We start from the raw sequence: 18,202 nt of genomic DNA on the forward strand, positions 1-18,202 counted from the left end.
ATAATGTCTGACTAAATTATTTGATATTAACCAGAAGAATATCAGTGTATAAGACACACACACAGCTGCCCTACAGATCTTATAATGAAAAGTCACTTTGATATTTGGTGAGACCCTAAACCCTACCTACCTGATAGTCTTGTGGGATAATATGATTTTCCTCTGTACAATCCTGTGAATAAACAGGATGAGGACATCTCTCTGGGGTATTTCTGTTACTGGATCCATCTGTAGGAGACACATTGTGAATGAATACATTATTTTTATGTGATTTATTGTGTGCTTTCTCCTGTACAATAAATAATAGTCTACTCTTACCCCATGTCATGAGGGTCTGGTGATTCTCCATCATCAAGTCCTTGTACAGAGCCTTATGTCCTTCTAAATACTCCCACTCCTGCATGGAGAAATAGACAGTGACATCCTCACACCTTATAGGACCCCGACACACACAATGATACAGTCATCACCCAGACTCTTCCCCTGGTGTTACTGTATAATGTCCCATTCCCAGCAGTCACCTCTCCAGTCAGCAGGGAGATGATCTCCAGGGTGAGATTTAATATCCCATCAGTCAAATGACTGATCTTCATCCCCTCCATTCCCATTCCGTTGAGGTCCCAAAAGACTCTGTTCCCGGCCCTCTGCTTATATGAATGAACACCTCTTCTATAGGTGAACAAACTCACTCATTGGGCCTCCAGTACCACCTCTATCTCCCCTACCCTGACTTTTACCTTCTGTCTCCCCCAAGGTGACTACAGCTCTTTGAAATAAATATTACCCCGTACATACAGACATACATATGGGGAAAGCATGAGCTGGGCTATGTGGAGGAGATGTGGTCCTGTCGGGCTTAAGCTTTATCTTTGTATGCCTGTAATAGAGAAAGAAAGAAAGAAAGAAAGAGAGGGAGAGAGAAACAGACAGAGGTACTCAGAGAACAAGAAAGAGAGACACACACCACAGTGACTGGCCTAGGACGGAAACTAAAGGAAGTGATAGAGATAAGCGGCCTAGCTGCCAACTGATTAGAGAGGGACCCAGAAGTGAGATTATGCCTCACAGATCACTATACACAGGTCACCAATAATCCACTGATCACTATAGACAGGTCACACTGGTATCACTCTGGATTGCCCCGGTGGGGTATGAGATCTTTAAGCAACATTTTGGCGACAGTCTGCAAATCTTTCTTCCCCTGGGTTAGGGATCCCAATGTTATTTATATACACACTAGACCAGTATTTCCCAAACTCAGTCCTCAGGGACCCCTAACAGTGCATGAATCCATATCTCCTTGCTGGAGCACAGGTGTAATCATTACTGACTGACACATGGTAACAGATTCACAGGTGGTATAATTACAATGTGTCAGTCAGTAATGGATACACCTGTGCTCCAGCAAGGAGATATGGAAAACCTGCACTGTTAGGGGTCCCTGAGGACTGAGTCTGGGAAACACTGCACTAGACCAAAACTTTCACAATAACAAGTCCCTTACCAATGTGTTATCTGTTTTGAGTTTCAAATGCCATCATTCTCCTGTAGGAGATGAATCTCAGTATACAGTAGTTTCCCTGAGATGGATAAGACTTTACCTATCTACTAGAACAATACACTATATCCAAACAGTATTTATAAACCCCTGGTAGGAGAAAACAAAATAAAATCTACTTGAATTAGTACAAAGTGACACCAACGTGCAGCACTAAGTACAGTCTTAGTGTTGGTGGCCACAAAATCAGCAATTTTACCAAAACCTTTAACCCAGCATTACCAAAAATATCTACATATTCATCCCACGTAACACAATATAAAACTAATAAGGAGAAGGACAGACAGCAATGAGAACAAGGATACAGTTAACCAAGTCCCAGCATGAACTGTCATGTTAGAGGCCACAGTTATCCTATCACTGTCCTGCATGTTTATGTATGAAAAGCCTGCTGGCCATGTATATAGCACAGGGTAGGATGAGGCATTTACTGGAGGATAATCATTTAGTCTCTGAAGATTCTCACACACACTGACATTCTCTGTGAGAGTCTATTGTTTAGCAAAACAAGAAGCCCTGACAGACAGTCTAAGCTCAGCCCTTTGTTATATGAACATGAAGGGCCATATGACTCATTAAGGAAGGCAAATTTGTTCCCGGAGAAACCATGTTACAATGCAAGGGGTGCATATTAGTTTATTATTTTGCATGTAAGGAAAATCATGGCTGCTGTTCAGGGCCGATGGCTAGATGGGCCGGCCCGACACTTCCTGGTGGCTGGCTCCTCTCCAGGAACTAGCTACCTCTGTTACACGCCGGACCGGATGACGGCTTCTCTGCTCCCTCCCTCATCATCTGCATTGTGCCCTGCAATCTGGACACAATTGCAGGGGCGGGTGCCGCGACTTCCGCAAATCACGCGGGGGGGGGGGTGGTGCCGCGAGTTGAGGGAGCCAGAGGGGAAGAGGTGCAGGAAGAGAACTGAGAGAGAAACAATAGGAGAGAGAAAAGTATGTATAGAGGCACTCCAGGATGTATGCAATGTGACAATGTGTCACAATGCACATACATTTTTATTTTAATATTTTTATTTCTATTTTCGCTCATGTATGGAACAGTTTTTAATATATATTAATACAAATTATTATATTTTAGATCTATTACACATCCTGGAGTGCCTCTATACATACTTTTCTCTCACCTATTGTTTCTCTATACATTATATGTAGTAAGAGGGTGCACCCACCAGAATAATTATATATCTATGAATAACTGGTACAAACTGCATAGTCAGTAATATTGGGGATGTATGATATGGAAATCTATTTATTTACTCACTTGGTGCGGTTATGCCCTATAGTCAGAGAACTGAGAGAACCAGGGGGGAAGAGGTACAGGGAGAGGACTGAGAGAACCAGGGGGGAAGAGGTGCAGGGAGAGGACTGAGAGAGCCATGGAAAAAGGAGGTGCAGATAGAGGGGTGAGAGCCAAGGAAAAAGGGGGTGCAGGGAGAGAGGTGAGAGCCAGGAAAAAAGGGGGTGCAGGTAGAAGGGTGAGAGCCAGGGAAAAGGGGGTGCAAATAGAGGGGTGAGTCCATGGATAAAGGGGTGTAGAGGGGTGAGAGACAAGGAAAAGGGGGTGCAAATAGAGGGGTGAGAGCCATGGATAAAGGGGTGTAGATAGAGGGATGAGAGTCAGGGGAGAAGGTGGTGCAGGAAGACATGTGAGAGGGACAAAGAAGAAGATGGTGCAGGGGCATAGGTAAAAGAAAGTGTAAAGGGAGAGACATCTTAAGAATGGGAATGTCAGGGATGCAGCCATTATAAAACACAAGTAGTAATGAAGAATGGGAATGCAGAGAGGACAAGAGTTAAAAAAAAAAAATCAAGCCTTCATACTCCATTCATTTATATTTTCTATACCCCCACTTCGACCACTGCCCTCTGTCCCTGCTCCCGACTTGCTGTGTGAGCTGACAGCTGCTGATCACTCCTCGCTCAGCGCGCCCAGTAGGAGAACAGAATACAGGATGCCATAATTAGGTAAGTTCCTATATTTTCTCGTATGCAATGTGTTTTTAACCATCCTTTGTTGAACTGGGGGCACTACTGTGTATCCAATGACATTTAAAAAACTATGATTTGCTCATTATTGCACTGTAATGTTTCTTGCATATTTATCTGTACAGAGATTTTTAATTAAGAGGAAAAAACACTGCTTGTCATAAATTTTATCTGTGATTGTGTCAATATATCTATTTTTGCTTGCATTGTAAATGGTGTATTAAGCTGCTCCTGGGACTCACACTGTCAGGGACATATTCAATTCTCTGGAAGTCCCGCAGCGTAAAAACTATTACTATTATTACGGCAGTAGTTAGCTGGATTTCAGCTCACGGCTCAGGGAGCTGCGAGCTGAAATCCAGTGAGAAAATTACTGTATTAACTGTTTTTAATAACGGTAATAGTGCGCGGAACGCTGTATTTTTGGCGTTTCCGCCGAGAATTGAATATGCCCCTCAGTATCTGATATGCCTTACCAATTTTTATTTGTGAATGAGTTTTTGTCTGGGCACTAATGTTATTTGGGGGCACTATTGTGGCATAATATGATTTGGAGGCACTGTTGTGGCATAATATGATTTGGGGGCACTACTGTATGGTAAATGATTTGGGGGCACTACTATGCCATAATATGATTTGTGGGCACTACTGCATGGCCAAATATGAACCGAGGGTAATACTATGTGGCCTAATATGACCTGGGGGCACTACAATGTGGCATAATATGAACTGGGGGCACTACGGTGTGGCATAATATAAACTGGGAGCACTACGGTGTGGCATAATATGAACTTCTGCCAAAGTCAAGTCTATCATTGTTAAATATAACGGGGACCCAAATAAGTTACTGTGCCGGGGCCCAAAGTTACTGTGCCGGGGCCCAAAATTCCTCGTCGACCCTGCCTGTAAGTCAAGGGGGTAGACGTCTCCAGGTAAACAATCTAAATTTTTCCTATCTAATCAAACTGATGGATCACATCCAATTATCTCTCACCAAACTCCTCTATCCCCCTTAATTTATATACTGTGTTATTCAAAATGAATAGAAAAGACGCATATTCAGTTACTGTGGTAAAAAAAATATTATTCTCTGACTTTTTGCTGTAGTTGGAAATACTTTTAATGTGGCCGCGTGGGTTCAAATGATCATTCAATAGTTATGTTTTTTCTGATATACCTGTATTTGTGAGAGAGCCATTCCATTCATGTGGAATGATTCATGAAAATTCTGCCATTACTATTTAATTGAGGGAAAAGGGTACCTGTTACCTATATGTGTGTAAATACTCTGTTGTTGCTATTTTGTGGGAGATTTGAAAAAAGAAAAACATTGGTTTCCTACAATGGCACCTGTATAATTGGTGGTATTGCTGTAGTATGGGGAGGCATGGTGGTGGCATTGTTGTAGTGTGTTTGGGGCTTAGTATTGCTACTAAGTAGGAGAGGGTATTGCTGTAATGTGGGGGGTGATGCTGGTTGCTGTAATGTGGGGGGTGATGCTGGTTGCTGTAATATGGGGGTGATTCCGGTTGCTGTAATGTGGGTATTGATGTGGTATGAGTGGGAGGTTATTTATTGCTGTAATTTGGGTACTAATAATGTATTGCTATGGTATTTATTGATGTAATTGGGGTGCTAACAATGTAATGTTTTAGGGTCTTTAGGAGAAATAAATATCCCCACCACACACACACTACTTCATGTTGTACTGCACTGCGCCAGCATCAGTGTGCAACAATATAGTCATGGAGCCCGCAGCAGGTGGGCCTGTGTGCTTTATATGCCAGGGCTGATTTTTAGTTCCAGTCCGGCCCTCTGCTGTTCATGGAGCACAGGAATACTTGATAGCTTTTTTTTTTTGCACTTAAATTTAAACCTGATCTTGGGATGTGCTAAAAGGATGATCAAAGAAAGGGATGACCAGGGTGATTACCTGCAGTTCACCTTAAAGCATCTGATGTGTCTGGACCAAGCAATTTATAATAAAAGTTTATATAGAATATAGATAATCTTGATAACATTCCGTAATGTGTAATATTATACTGTAGTAATATATTCTTTGTGCATTACATAAAAAAGTTATTATATTTATGCGGGATGATCACATTTTAAGCATAGTTATGAATACCTGATACTGTTTTCTATGTGTTTAACGTGGGAAGATGGCTATATATTTTTTAGTTATTACTCTCCATATATCACTGTACATTCTCCTCTCTTCTATATAATAATAATAATCCACCATATCAGTGTGTGCTGGGAGTTATTACTCCCCATATATCACTGTTCAGTCCTCTCTCCTCTATATAATAATAATAATAATAATAATCCCCATATCAGTGTGTGCTGGGAGTTATTACTTTCCATATATCACTGTACATCCCCTTCTCCTCTATATAATGATAATCCCCAATATCTGTGTGTGCTGGGAGTTATTACTTTCCATATATCACTGTACATCCCCCTCTCCTCTATATAATGATAATCCCCAATATCTGTGTGTGCTGGGAGTTATTACTTTCCATATATCAGTGTACAGACCCCTCTCCTCTATATAATAATAATAATCCCCCATATCAGTGTGTGCTGGGAGTTATTACTCCCCATATATCACTGTACAGACCCCTCTCCTCTATATAATAATAATAATCCCCCATATCAGTGTGTGCTGGGAGTTATTACTCCCATATATCACTGTACAGCCCCCTCTCCTCTATATAATAATAATAATCCCCCATATCATACACTGTGTGTGCTGGGAGCTGCCCATCACTGTATAGATCCCCATATTATACATAGGGAGTGCTGGGAGCTGCCTTATCCCCCATCACATCGCACAGCCCCCTCTCCTCTATATAATAACATCATATTACAGAATACATCACCTTCCACTGTTACACGGTTCTCACAGATAAAATGGCGACTAAGGAGTCCGTGGCCCCGCCCCCTCCGCAGCGTCACGTGCTATAAGCAGAGGGATAGGATATAAAATCTATGTTGTGTCTGGAGACTATAAGAAAATGGCCGCCGCTAGTCAGCATTAAGGACACAAATAGCGACAATTTACTTTAATCTAGTGATTATGTTGGTACCAGTCAGATGTAGGTTCTGCTATTTGCAAGACATCCTCCTGTTTTCTAGCAGACATAATGTATACAGTCCTCTCGACAAGATATATTTACTTATTGGGCTACAAGATAATGGCCGCCGCTCTCACAAACATGATTTATTTCCCTCTAGTGTTTTCTATAGTTAAGTGACCTCTCATATCCTTGCATTTAGAAGATCAGGAGGAAATTCAGAGAAGTATTTATCTAGTGGGAACAAAAACATCTGTACTACAGGAAAGTGTCTGCCTCTGTCCAGGGAACAGTTATTGGGATTACTTATTCTTCTCCCCAGTGTTTCCTCAGGATAACTGGTGAGATTGTCCTGCACACAGAATATACCAGTGAGATTCATTTCCAGCTCTATACTGTATACAAGATATGCACTTTATGTCTTACTGATGTATTTACCATGAGGAGGTGAGCTGCAAGAAAATGGCCACTGCTCTCCTACACTGAGGACACGTTACTTATTTTCTATTCAGTATTTTCCCACTATATAATTAAGCAGTGAGCTTTTATGACCCCTGAATTCTGACAGATCCAAAATATGCTATTATATATCATCAGTGGTCGATGTGGACCAGTATACAGTGATATGCCATACCCCCACATCTCCTACAGCTATGATTGTAAAACCATCAAATTACTTCCACTTACATTTTCCATAGCGCCACATCTAAATTAGGGATGTGCACCGGCGACTTTTGAGGTCTCGTGTTTTGTGTTTTGGATCCGGATTTTCGTTATTTTTGAGGTTCGGATTTGTCTCGCAAAACACTTGACGAAAGGTCTCGGTTCGGATTTAAGGTATTGGATTCGGATTTTTTTTGAAAAAAACATAAAAAGTTTAAAAATCAAGTTTTTGGGCTTATTTTCACTCCTAGGCTATTATTAACCTCAATAACATTCAATAACAAGCATTTCCACTAATTTACAGTGTATTCTGAACACCTCACAATATAGTTATTAGTCCAAAACGTTGCAACAAGGTATCTTTCTGGACTGCGTAGAGGAGTGGGTCACCACAATATATATTAAAAACCCTGAACTTTTATGAATCGCACCAATAAATGTACCTGGACTGCGTAGAGGAGTGGGTCACCACAATATCTTAAAAACCCTGAACTTTTATGATTCGCACCAATAAATGTACCTGGACTGCGTAGAGGAGTGGGTCACCACAATATCTTAAAAACCCTGAACTTTTCTGATTCGCACCAATAATTGTACCTGGACTGCGTAGAGGAGTGGGTCACCACAATATCTTAAAAACCCTGAACTTTTATGATTCGCACCAATAATTGTACCTGGACTGCGTAGAGGAGTGGGTCACCACAATATATTAAAAACCCTGAACTTTTATGATTCGCACCAATAATTGTACCTGGACTGCGTAGAGGAGTGGGTCACCACAATATATTAAAAACCCTGAACTTTTATGATTCGCACCAATAATTGTACCTGGACTGCGTAGAGGAGTGGGTCACCACAATATCTTAAAAACCCTGAACTTTTATGATTCGCACCAATAATTGTACCTGGACTGCGTAGAGGAGTGGGTCACCACAATATCTTAAAAACCCTGAACTTTTATGATTCGCACCAATAATTGTACCTGGACTGCGTAGAGGAGTGGGTCACCACAATATATTAAAAACCCTGAACTTTTATGATTCGCACCAATAATTGTACCTGGACTGCGTAGAGGAGTGGGTCACCACAATATATTAAAAACCCTGAACTTTTATGATTCGCACCAATAATTGTACCTGGACTGCGTAGAGGAGTGGGTCACCACAATATATTAAAAACCCTGAACTTTTATGATTCGCACCAATAAATGTACCTGGACTGCGTAGAGGAGTGGGTCACCACAAGATATCTTAAAAACCCTGAACTTTTATGATTCGCACCAATAATTGTACCTGGACTGCGTAGAGGAGTGGGTCACCACAATATCTTAAAAACCCTGAACTTTTATGATTCGCACCAATAATTGTACCTGGACTGCGTAGAGGAGTGGGTCACCACAATATCTTAAAAACCCTGAACTTTTATGATTCGCACCAATAATTGTACCTGGACTGCGTAGAGGAGTGGGTCACCACAATATATTAAAAACCCTGAACTTTTATGATTCGCACCAATAATTGTACCTGGACTGCGTAGAGGAGTGGGTCACCACAATATATTAAAAACCCTGAACTTTTCTGATTCGCACCAATAATTGTACCTGGACTGCGTAGAGGAGTGGGTCACCACAATATATTAAAAACCCTGAACTTTTATGATTCGCACCAATAAATGTACCTGGACTGCGTAGAGGAGTGGGTCACCACAAGATATATTAAAAACCCTGAACTTTTATGATTCGCACCAATAAATGTACCTGGACTGCGTAGAGGAGTGGGTCACCACAATATCTATTAAAAACCCTGAACTTTTATGAATCGCACCAATAAATGTACCTGGACTGCGTATAGGAGTGGGTCACCACAAGATATCTTAAAAACCCTGAACTTTTATGAATCGCACCAATAAATGTACCTGGACTGCGTAGAGGAGTGGGCACTGGGCACCACAATAAAATATATAAAAAACCTTCAACAGATCTGCATTACACTACACATACGGCTGCTCCTCCATCCTCTCCATCATATACATGTTGGAGTTTTAGCGTGTGACAACCTCTTGTTTTTGATAATGTCAGTGCATTTGGAATATTTTTCAATTTGCCCCACACCACTGAATGTACTTTATCTATGATACGCAATACGCATCTATCTATCTTGACTGCGTAGTGTGGTGGCCCCGGTACACAATTTGGTACCGAGGCCACAATATAATTAAAAAACCCTCCACGTGTCGGAATTCCACCAAACAAGTATCTGGACTGCATAGTGGGGTGGCCCCGGTACCCAATTTGATACCGGGGCCACAATACCTCCTCCAAACATGCTACAGACAATTCGTCATTGAGAGACCCCAGACAGACAGGGTCGAAGTGTTATTGTTTGACTTTGTAAACCCAAAAAAATGTCCCTGTTGCACATAGTCGTGCAATGAAGACTGACTTTTTCATTTAAAGGCACGATCTTTAAAGTGTAGTGTTTGTAAGTCTAAGTCATATTATACTTTTGGTAAAATTGGTTTATTTTGTTCCTCTTTATGGTAATTAATTAGTAATAGAATTAAAGTAGGAAATAGAATTAAAGTATGAAATAGAATTAAAGTAGGAAATAGAGTGGTATAGAGTTGTAGTGTGGTATAGATAGAGTGGTCCACACAATATAATAATAAAACCCTCAACTGGTCTGAATTCCACCAAACAAGTATCTGGACTGCGTAGTGGGGTGGCCCCGGTACACAATTTGGTACCGAGGCCACAATATAATTAAAAAATTGGGCATCAACTGTCACCGTTGTTTAATATCTGATACACCTAAATATGGACTGCACAGTGGAGTGGCCCCGGTAGTAAATTTGGTGCCGGGGCCACAATACCTCCTCCAACTTCCAAGTGTAGTGTTTATAAAGACACACAGCGTCGAAGTGTTATTATTAGTTGACTTTCTTAACCCTAAAATTGTCCCTGTTGCAAATATTCGTGCAATGGACAGTTACTTTTCTATTGAAAGACTCAAGCTTTCAAGTGTAGTGTTTATAAAATATAAACAACAATACAGTAGTTTTAGAGCACGTCAATACCTCTTGTTTTAAATTATGACACGGCATTTTACTTTTGGTTTAATTTCTTGAATTTTTTTACATTTGGTTTTACTTTTTGAACATGGCAAACGACTGTTGCTTGGTCATATAATGCAAAAAAAAAAGTTCCAAGATGGAATTGTCCTTGGGCCCTCACACCCACCCTTATGTTGTTGAAATAGGACATGCACACTTTAACAAACCAATCATTTCAGCGACAGGGCCTACCAAACAACTTTGGCTGAAATGATTGGTTTGTTTGGGCCCCCACACCAAAAAAGCTATTCATCTCTCCCTGTACAGACTAAACAGGCTCTACTGAGGCAAGATGTCGTCCTCATCCTCAACCTCTGATTCCTCTCCCCCTACAGTGTGTACTTCCTCCTCATCACACATTATCAATTCGTCCCCGCTGGACTCCACAACCACAGGTCCCTCTGTAGTATCTGGAGGGCAGTGCTGTACTTCATTGAGGAATTGATTATTCATTTTTATAAACATCATTTTTTCAACGTTGTGAGGAAGCAACCTCCTTCGCCGCTCACTGACCAGGTTCCCCGCTGCACTAAAAACTCTTTCCGAGTACACACTGGAGGGGGGACAACTCAGGTAAAATAGAGCCAGTTTGTACAGGGGCTTCCAAACTGCCTTTTGGAGTTCTACCACGTCACTACCTCTAGTTAATTTAGATTGCAAGGCTTGTAAATATAAATACTTTGAAGATAAAAAAAAGCAGGCTGCACAGACTGTGGAGCTAGAAAGTGAAATTAAATGGACCACGTTACTTTGGTGGCTATCTATGCCCCCCCCCGCCCTACACTTGTAGTTGAATATAAATAAAGCAGCCTGCATAGACTGTAGAACTAGCAATTCAAATATACAAAGAAATGGACAAAGGCAGTTTTTTATCTGTCTGCATCAGATCCCCTCTCCACTAGGAGTAAAACAGAAAACTTTTCAGCCGTTATATAATCTAGAATATAAATAGAAATTGAGAAATGCAATTTGGTATCTGTCTGCATCATAATCATCAACATCCTCCTCAGCGCCAGCTACATCAATATCCTCCTCCCAGTGTACAACATTCACACCTTCATTAGCCAAATCTGTAACTGGACTGTGGGTGATCCTTCCAGCATATGCAGAGGGCGTGCTGCAAATGCTGGATGGAGTCATCTCTACCCGTACAGTGATGGGAAGGTCAGGGTTCACAACCAACAACACCCTTGGACTCGCCTTGGGGATTTGTGATGTCATCTGTTTAGAAGGCAGAGTTCTTTGCTGTTTTGTTGTTGTTGCTGACAGCATAACTCTCTTAAATTTTTTGTAGGGGGGGGGAGGAGGGCTTAGATCCTTGGGTGAAGCTGGACCACTAGTCATGAACACGGGACAGGGCCTAAGCCGTTCCTTGCCACTACTTGTCGTAATTGGCATATTGCCAACTTTACGTTTCTCCTCAGATGATTTTAAGTTTCTTTTTTTGCTGTTTTTTGAGAACTTGGGCTTTTTGGATTTTACATGCCCTGTACTAGGAGATTGGGCATCGTGCTTGCCAGACGACGTTGATGGCATTTCATCGTCTATGTCATGACTAGTTGCAGCAGCTTCAGCATTAGGAGGAAGTGGGTCTTGATCTTTCCCTACTTTATCCTCCAAATTTTTGGTCTCCATTATATGTAGCACAAGATACTGCAGAATGTGTGAACTTGGTAATATTGCAGTACCAATGGACTTATACTGCTGGATTGGTTTTGCAAATTTGGTTATAATTATTATATATTTTTTTTTTTTTAAATTTTTTATTTTTTTTTTACTTTTTTTTTATTTTTAAAAAACTTGGGAATAGTGGGGAAATAACTATGCCCTTAGAAGCACAGAGCACAGGACACAGCACCACTGGACTGAACAGGACACGGCACAGGACCCAGCAGCACTACGGAACTCAGCAGGACAGAGCACAGGACACAGCACCACTGGACTGATACTGCAGAATGTGTGAACTTGGTAATATTGCAGTACCAATGGACTTATAATGCTGGATTGGTTTTGCAAATTTGGTTATAATTATTATATATTTTTTTTTTTTTTACATTTTTTATTTTTTTTTACTTTTTTTTTATTTTTTACAAACTTGGGAATAATGGGGAAATAACTATGCCCTTAGAAGCACAGAGCACAGGACACAGCACCACTGGACTGAACAGGACACGGCACAGGACCCAGCAGCACTACGGAACTCAGCAGGACAGAGCACAGGACACAGCACCACTGGACTGATACTGCAGAATGTGTAAACTTTGTAATATTGCAGTACCACTGGACTTTTACTGCTGAATGTGTGAACTTGGTAATATTGCAGTACCAATGGGCTTATACTGCAGGATTGGTTGTGAAAATTTTGTGGTAATTAAAAAATATTAAAGTAGTTTTTGGTATTTTTTAAAAAAACTTTTTTTTATTTTTTTAAACACAGGGGAATATTGGGGAAATAACTATGCCCTTAGAAGCACAGAGCACAGGACACAGCACCACTGGACTGAACAGGACACAGCACAGGACCCAGCAGCACCACTGACCTCAGAAGGACAGAGCACAGCACACAGCACCACTGGACTGATACTGCAGAACACAGCACAGCACAGCACTAAACAGCACAGCACAGCACAGCACTAAACAGCACAGAACTAAACAGCACAGAACTAAACAGCACAGAACTAAACAGCACAGAACTAAACAGCACAGAGGACCACCTAACACACCCTCCCTCTACCCTGATCAATGCCCGAGTGAAGATTGCGGCGACTAGCGGGGAATTTATAGGATCCGAGTATCGCGAGATCCGACAACGGGATTATGAGTCAGAGCCTCAGTTTCACTTTTGAATTTGGCGCCAATACCCGGATCTGTCTCGGATCCGACTCGGATCCGCAACATTCGGGTGGGCTCGGATTTCATAAATCCGAGTGCGCTCATCCCTAATCTAAATTATCATACAACCTCTTCCAAAGTTCCACTTCGATCACTGTGTATATAATATATATATATATATATATATATATATATATATATACACATACATACACACACACACACACACACTCTGTAAGTGTGTGTATGTCTGTACTGTACTTTATTTTACACACACTTATATACCCTACCCAGCACATTGTAAATTAGGGGGGGGGGATGTTATGGTTGTCATTTAAATGCTCAGATAATTAAGGCAAGAATTGGCAGCCATCAGTCATTATCTGGCCCAGAAGTTCACAGCATGCCAGGGCGAGTTGCAGAGGTCTTCAAAAAGAAGGTTCGACCCCTGCAAACATTGACTCTTTGCATAAACCTACTGTAATTGTCAATAAAAGCCTATGACACTTATGAAATGCTTGCAATTTTACTTCAGCATACCATAGCAACATCTGACAAAAAGGTCTAAAAACACCAAAGTAGCAAACTTTGTGAAAACCAATACTTGTGTCATTCTCAAAACGTTTGGCCATGACTGTATATATAGTAGCAGAACAACAATTGTGGCTGCTGTTGGGGATACATCTTCATGGTTACAACCACTGCGCTCGCTCTTAGCTCCAGGGTGTTGGAGGATACAGTTAATTAGCTAGTTACGGGCTCCTGCCAGTGGGTAATCACAGACACTGAGCTAGTTCCTGGCTCCAGCCAGTGGGTAATCACAGACACTGAGCTAGTTCCGGGCTCCAGCCAGTGGGTAATCACAGACACTGAGCTAGTTCCGGGCTCCAGCCAGTGGGTAATCACAGACACTGAGCTAGTTCCGGGCTCCAGCCAGTTGGTAATCACAGACACTGAGCTAGTTCCTGGCTCCAGCCAGTTGGTAATCACAGACACTGAGCTAGTTCCGGGCTCCAGCCAGTTGGTAATCACAGACACCGAGCTAGTTCCGGGCTCCAGCCAGTGGGTAATCACAGACACTGAGCTAGTTCCTGGCTCTAAACATTTGGTGACTGTTGCTGGATTACTTCTAAATAACTTATTTGTGGCTGGATCATGTAGAAATAATTTATTGAAGAGATGTATTTCAATCAGAGATGTAGGCACCAATGTATAATTGCAAATGCACTTATCGTGTTACATTGGGATGTGTTCTGTAGGGAAATTACTTATTTGGGGTTTTGTAACTTTCCTTTGGGGATTCCCAATGTTAGCAATAGAGTGGAGGAAATGTGTATTCTGCAACTGTCTGAACAAAGCACCCCTGTTAATATCATTTTAATTAGACCTTTTAATGTGTAAGTGTCCCACACACTTGAAGGCACAGGATGATTTAATTAGACTTGCTGACAGATTTCCACTGTGTCTAAAACAGGATGCAGGAAATCACAGCAAGTTTTAGGATATCCCAAATAAGTGTATATTTTGTTAAAGTAATCCATGTTTGGGGAAACATAAATTGCATCCTGACACTAAAAATAACTCAGCCTCACAGGGTAAGCCAGCCGCCTGAGTCTGTGTCCAAAACTGTGTAAAAAGAGAGATCCCTTGAACACTGAAATGTATCATTCTTGTTTCTTCTGACCTCCTGATCACTGGTACCTTACACCAGTGTGAAAGCAAATAAACATCACTTGCTTCAAGTCCTGCTTGAACACTTCTCCATGCTGAAATTCCTGTGACCTACAGATTAGAGCCAGCTCTAATCCATTCCTGGTAGTTAGGAGGTTTGGACCCAGCTTTCCGGTACCATCGTTCTGTCCGCTACCCAGCAGCTCTGGCCAGTGTGATAGGCCAGAGGGGATCCATCCACAGCAACCCTGATCTATAGTGAGAGGTCAGGGGTATCAGCCCAGGTACACCAGCAACGGGGTACACTAGCAGCGACAGTTATCTAGAAGGAATCCAGTTCTGGTTGCCGGTAAAGAGTCCAGTGGTGGCAGCACTTATAAGCACCTTCTACTGCGGTTAGAGGACGCATTTGGAAGAACGAAAGGGAACAGTGGCAAAGTAAGCCCAGCCGGTTCCCAGCAGCAACAGACAGGGTGGCATAAGCGGTTGATCCTGTCAGTGACCATTTAGTACATCACAGCTAGTAAATCCCCTCACACCACTGAGAGATATGTGTGTGTCATCATTTAATTATTTAGCACCAGTAATAAAACAATCCTGGGTAATACATCCATACGTAGAGTTAAGAGGGCCCTGCTCACAAGCTTACAGTCTATGGGTGATTCATTTCCAGCTCTGTACTGAATACAAGATATCAGGGGCGGATATAGAATATCTTTTAGGGGAGTATTTATTCCCCGTCCGATTTTTTTACATCTATCAGTGGGCTGCCTGTGGGTCCGTGGCGGCAGAGAGGGGCAGGCACAGTGTGTTGCCCAGCCACTCTGTGTTTAAGAGACAAACAGAGATGGGCAGGATTCTCTGTATGCCGGCACGGACCTGCACATAGTGTGTAACCACAGTCACCACCCCCCGCTAGGGGGAGGGGTACGTGATTGCCCCAATTGCCTTCTCTCCCCCTCTCCTGAATCCGCCACTGTAAGATACGCGCTGTAATTCTTACTGAAGAATTTACATACGTGCCAACTTGCCATACTTGTCCTTCGCCAGGGGGGTGTGGTAGGAGGGGGTGGGTTGATGCATTTTGGCCCCGCCTTAAGACAAAAGTTAAATTTTCGCAGGGGCAGGACCAAAATGACGCAATTCACTGAGAATCGCGTCATTGCGGCTACCGTCCTGCCAACTTCACTAGTTTTTTTTACCATGTTTTCGAAAGCTCACAGCCACTAGAACCAACAGCGGAGAATCTGAAAACAAAAGTCATTTGTGGCAGCAGGGCCCGGTGAGAGCGAGCCGGCATCGGCCCTGTGTCCACCAGACGGTCAGTCCAGGCATGTGTGGGACCCATTGTACATATCATACAAAATAGGACTAACCAGCACCTTGACTTCTCTGCTAGCAATCACCATTTAGTCCTGATAATAATCATTCCTCTTCTGGTCACTGGTCCCTTGACTTACAATTTCTGTTTCCTGTCCATTTCCAGTGCCCCAACCAACATGGTCGCCGAGTCACTGCTGTAGTTGAGGCCACACATGCGCACAGTCATTGGTGGAGCCAGGAAAGAGGTGGGGCTTCCACTGATGTGTTTAACCCCTTGGTGAATTGTGTGCTTTAGTCCCACTGTCCAGTGGAAAGCTGATGGAGGGGAACAAATAAAAACTACAAAGGGGATGAATCTACCTTTCCTGACAGGGAAATAAGAAAAAAAACTTATTGCGTCAATTTATTTTTCATATTGGTGCTGAGCACCTGATATTATTGTAAATGGAGTTAGTGTATTTTTTGTTACAAGGGTTTTTGAGAGACTTTATGTGTAACATTGTAAAGACAGGTAATCCCATGCTAATTAAGTATTTAATTGAAGCCAGGACACTTGTTAGCTTGACCCCCAGCACTTGAATGCAAACCTGGGGGTCCCTGTATGTCTTTGTTAGAAATATTAGTGAAACCATCCCATTGGGGAAACATGCAGATTTGGGAATCCCAGTTTATTGTAAAATGTATTTACATCCATTTATAGATAAAGCATTAATTCCTGTGACTAGAGCTACTCACTGATACATTAATATTAATATGTAATTTCCCAGCCCAAACTTGTTGGCACCAAGGTGGAGAGAGGACTGAGCCCTTCCTGTCACTGAATGGTGGAAAGTATGAAAACATCCAAACTGATTCACATGTAAGATTGTGAATCAGTCTGCATTGGGACAAAGGGCAGAGGCTGGATTACCTCCTGCCAACATGTGTGTAACACCTATACATAAAGGCAGTATAGCCCCATGTACAGTGTGCACCATCTTGTACATCTGATGTGTATCATCACTATCACAGAGGGGTGTAAGGACTACTTTTGAGCACATAAACACCATTCTGCTTACAAGATCCTGTATAATGCCTATTGTTGTTAACGGTCGCGGCGACCGCGGGCACCGCCGCGACTCTTACCTGCTGGCGTCCTGGCCGTCGCTATGACGACCGGGACGTCACTTCCGGTATCTGGGGAGCTCTTGACACCGAGCCTGTCCGGCTGTCAAAACAGCCAGGCGCGTGCGCACCGGATTTGACAGTTAGACATTGGCTGCAGGCTCTGCATTTTAATTATTCTGCTGCTAGGAACACATTCTGGACTGTGTTCTGATTGGCCATCTGTACTATTTAAGGCAGTGAGGACTGAGCCTTACTGCTGGTTATAGCGTCCTGTTCCAGTACTGCTGCCTGCTTGTCACAGTTGGCTTATAGGAAATTGATCCCTAGATTCTGCTGGACATGGCTTTGCCCACCCACAGGCACGGAGTCTAACAGGCAGGTGGTTTTCACCAAGAACCCCCGCAAGGAGGTATGGACTTAGCGGCACCAAACTTGCAGGTCGCGGTCCTGTGAGTGGGTGAACAGCAGAACGGTGTGGAGGAGCCAAGTAACACGGGTAGAGATTAATAAGGCACAAGGAGAATAGATGTCCTGTGGTACAACAAGGAAAAGTGGAGGCTGTCACAATGGTGTATCCAATGGTGATAGGTGGAGATACTGGAACAGCTGGAGTACAGCACTAGAGTTATGCTGAGCACATGGGAAGCAGAGGTAACTGGGGAGAACAGGCGATGAGTCACCAAGGCAGTTGCAGTTCACAGTGGTAGCGGACAGAGAACTGGAGCTGTCACAATAAAGTACATCAAAGATAGTATAGTGGTACTAGAGCAGCAATAGTTCAATACAGCAGGAGACTGAGAGCAAACTGAAGTGGCAGAGGTAACTCGTAGCAACAACTGATGAGACAGTAGTAG

At 42.5% G+C, this 18,202-nt stretch overlaps 1 protein-coding gene and 1 long non-coding RNA gene across 2 annotated transcripts in view; both read right to left on the reverse strand.

Moving 5' to 3' along the window:
* LOC142095488 (uncharacterized) overlaps nt 1–18,202 on the reverse strand; it is a 307,911-nt gene that overhangs the window by 230,857 nt on the left and 58,852 nt on the right. The window lies entirely within an intron of this gene.
* Nucleotides 112–6,507, reverse strand: LOC142160047 (uncharacterized). The gene is made up of 3 exons (XR_012693028.1): nt 6,447–6,507; nt 319–397; nt 112–228 (listed from the first exon to the last, which is right to left on the reverse strand). It is a non-coding gene; the product is annotated as an uncharacterized LOC142160047 (long non-coding RNA).

This window comes from Mixophyes fleayi, chromosome 6 (assembly GCF_038048845.1).
Source record: "Mixophyes fleayi isolate aMixFle1 chromosome 6, aMixFle1.hap1, whole genome shotgun sequence".
NCBI lineage: Eukaryota > Metazoa > Chordata > Amphibia > Anura > Limnodynastidae > Mixophyes > Mixophyes fleayi.